This window comes from Microcaecilia unicolor, chromosome 3 (genome assembly GCF_901765095.1).
Source record: "Microcaecilia unicolor chromosome 3, aMicUni1.1, whole genome shotgun sequence".
Taxonomy (NCBI): Eukaryota; Metazoa; Chordata; class Amphibia; order Gymnophiona; family Siphonopidae; genus Microcaecilia; species Microcaecilia unicolor.
This window is the reverse complement of record NC_044033.1, coordinates 61350391-61354204: the sequence shown is the minus strand read 5'-3', so window position 1 is coordinate 61354204 and position 3814 is coordinate 61350391. Positions and strand designations below refer to the sequence as shown.

At 38.3% G+C, this 3814-nt stretch overlaps 1 non-coding gene across 1 annotated transcript; it reads right to left on the bottom strand.

Moving 5' to 3' along the window:
- Positions 1-3451: 3451 nt before the first annotated feature.
- TRNAS-GCU lies at positions 3452-3533 on the bottom strand. Its single transcript has one exon. It is a non-coding gene; the product is annotated as a tRNA-Ser (tRNA).
- Between the last annotated feature and the right edge of the window lie 281 nt (positions 3534-3814).

Below are 3814 nucleotides of genomic sequence, written 5' to 3'. Positions count from 1 at the left end.
TCCAATTATTGCCAATTAGTGATGATAATTGATTATCGGCCAATTATCATCTCTAACTGGCTCGTTACTCAATTGAGTAGCATGTATAAATTGGCCATGTGTACAATTTAACACGCGCTACTTGCTGCACCTTATATAGAACCTGAGGGTTAGTGCGTATATGGTAGACACGCCTGTGACCCAACCACATGCGCACTAAAGGTAACGTAAGGGACATACCACCTTTCTGTTGTACAACCAAAGTAGTTTATGTATTATGGGGTCCTTTTACTAAGCAGAAGAAGTAACTAACGTGTTAATCTCACTCACACACACATACAAGGAGTGACACGGGATGCACATACTGTACCAGGATATGTTTATCCACTCCTACCCCAGCTGGGATAATCTCTCTTATAACAGTCCCTCATATCTCCTACCCACCCTGCTAGACCATCTATGAGGGACTGTTATATACACTGTCAGCTAACACATTTGCTTATTTCTGATCTGATGAAGAAGGGCAACCTTCGAAAGCTAATCAAGAAATGTATTAAGTTATGTCCAATAAAAAAGGTATCATCTTATTTTCTTTTCCATGTTTTAATTTTGTTTGATTTCTATTGATTACCTTTAAGAGTGGACTAACACACCTCTGTACTCTTTCCAAAAATACAAGGACTAGGGGTCACACAATTAAGCTACTAAGTAGTAAATTTAAAACAAATCAGATAAAATATTTCTTCACTCAACGTGTAATTAACCTCTGGAATTCATTGCCAGAGAATGTAGTAAAAGCAGTTAGCCTAGCAGGATTTAAAAAAAAGTTTGGATTCAAGATGGCCAATTCAGGCAAACATTAAGCTGGCTGCTCCTGTGCTCTGTTGATTTACTGCTCATATTGACTTACTGTCATGTTGAAAAGGAGAGGGAAAGTAAGGTCTGCCTTACCAGTTACCTCTTGTTCAGTTCAGATTTCTATGCTTCAGTATGGAATGTTACGCCAGGAGAACGCAGGTGGACTCCCCGCTACTTCGACAGTGCAGAGAGACCAGCTGCAGCTTGGGGAAAGTGTGTCACTCAGCCCACCAACCTGAAGCCCTCTGCAGCCGCTTACGTGCAGCTCCACTTGTGTTCTATACTAGCACTCTCCTCCCACCGACTGGGTCACAACCGCCTCTGGGCAAGTCTCTTGCTCTCCAATTATCCCCAGTGATTTCTATGTTACTGGAGCCACACCACCAGAATTCTTTATCAGTCCAGACAGGCAGAACGAACAAACAATTGTGTTTATTCTCAGAACTTGGAACAGTGGACAAAAATGTGCAGTTGGCAAACAATAACAGGTAACTGAAATATGGATCAATTATAACACTAATATCTATATACTGTCTAAACAGTACCTGGGAAGATCAAGACATATAATTCACCAAGTCCCATCAAAGAGATCTGTCTTTTTTCTTCCTGGCTAAGACTGAACTCAAAACCAGTAAAGTCTAAATGAGATAAGCTCATGGGCCAATCAGAGCCCAATCAACAAGATTTCAAATATAAATTGGTTCTTGCTTCCTGTTTGCCCCAAACTAAAGAAAAAATACTCAGTTCTCTATAACAGCTTTAAGCATAAACATGCGCCTTCTGCTGGCCAAACAGGAGAAATTCACTTCAGACATTTTACAGGGTTAAAACATACAGTTTCTTCAAACCTTTGTTTTAGGTTACATTATAAAGCAGGATATAGATTTCTGAGTAAAGGATTATCAGAGCAGTTTCCCTGGCTTGATTTATTTATTTAAAATTGTTTCTATCCCACACCATTTCCAAATCTGGATGGATTACAGCAAATATAGAGTAACATGACCATCACATAAAATCAAAATCTAAAATAAATATTAAACATGATTAAGTATAGTAAATGTAGATTAGCTAATTACACTCTAAAATCACTTTTTTTTTAACTCATAATATATATCTGAGGTATACTGGCCAATTATAATGTCAACTTCTCAGCCAGGAAACCCTGGGGTAAAAAAAAATGTGGTTTGAGTAATTTTCTGAAAATCAAGTAAGATGGTGTGTTGCAAACTGTGTCAGGTAAAGCATTCCATATGGTTGGACCAGCAATCCGAAAAAGAGACTTTTGATAGATGTTAAGCTTGATAGATCTGAAAGAAGTTATTTTAAGTAATCCTCTATTAACAAATCGTAAAGGGAGAGATGGATTGTAAATTTTCAAAAGGGGAAGAAATACATGAAGGCGTATCATCATGTAAAGCTTTGAAAATCAATGTTAGAATCTTGAAATAAATTCTAAAGTGAATAGGAAACCACTCAAATTGAAACAAAACAGGAAAAACACGTGGAAGCCTCCTTCATTCCTCGTGTTTTGAGCAATATTTTACAGACTATTTGGACATAGTAAATCATATACTATATGCTGCAGTTTTGGTTATTCTTTTTCTGACAAGCAGAGAGAGAGAGAGTGCGGGATCAGGAAGTAAGGAATTTCAAAAAGCTAAGAAAAAGAAAACAAGTCATAGCCTTGACATATGAAAAATCAGTGCATTAATCCAAACCATGACATTGCACAGCAACACAACTTGATGAGTCAGCATGATTTCAAATATTTACAAAATATCTCTCTATGCAGGAAGACTGGAATCTCGACCAGTTTTGCAATTGCTCTCTGCTTTCAAACGTCATCAGTGCCTTTTCACATTATTGTCACATTATTAAATACCGAAATGGAGGGTATAAAACCCAGGACACTTCTTTAGTTGTTACTTTTTCACTGCCAGACTGGGGCAGCTTTTCCGGAGAGTCAACAAAAAAGTGGGGTAGGGGTGGGAAAAGGCTTGAAATAAAAAAAAAACAAAAAAAAAAAACATTGGCTATCATGTAATGCCAACAGTAACAAAAAGCTTTTGTAAATGGGTGAGAGACTTTTTTTTTTTTTAATTAGGAGCATTACATGAGGGAAACCGGCAAGTTACATGTTAAAAAGAAATTAATCTGATGGAGGGGGGGGGGGGGGGGCAACAACATGCTTTGATCGCTTGACTACATCTAAGCTTATTGGTGCGATCCGCCCTTTCTCTTCAATGCTAACAATTTTTTCCCGGGTCTCAAAACGTACAGTATCTGATAGAAATCCCTCGTAGTCCGGCACACAGCATTGTCACCCCACCGGTACTTGCTCGTAGGCTTGTGCTCTGCATACCTTTTGTGTTATGTTTTGGGAATGCAAAAGGGATTTCCATTTTCCACTGCTGTTTCCCTAGCAGGTTACACTGTGAGAGGGGCGGGGTTTTAAATCAGGAAGCTCTTCATACAGCTACAGCGAAGAGAGAGCAGCATGGCAGAGAAAGCGTAGCTGAAACCAAAGAAAAGGAAGCATTTGAATCCAAGGCAAAGGAGGGGGTTTGGATTTTGCAGTCTTTTCACAACAACAAACAAAAAAGCGAAAACATTGCGACGAGGGTGGGATTCGAACCCACGCGTGCAGAGCACAATGGATTAGCAGTCCATCGCCTTAACCACTCGGCCACCTCGTCATACTGCAAATATAGAAGCTCCTGATCTCTGATAGAACATTTCTTGCTGTTTTTATTTGCTGATTATTGATAAACTTTTGGATAAGCATGAGTATTCTTGTTTTAAGATGTATCAAACCTCCAGTTATACTTGTCTCAAGAGCAAATAATTTTTTTATTCATTAGTGATTAATAGTAGTTTTCTTATGTTGGGAAAATTAGAGGCAAGTGGAATTCTTAAAAAGACAATTATTAAAAATATGTCTAAAGTGTAGCATTACTACAGATGGACATACTAATTT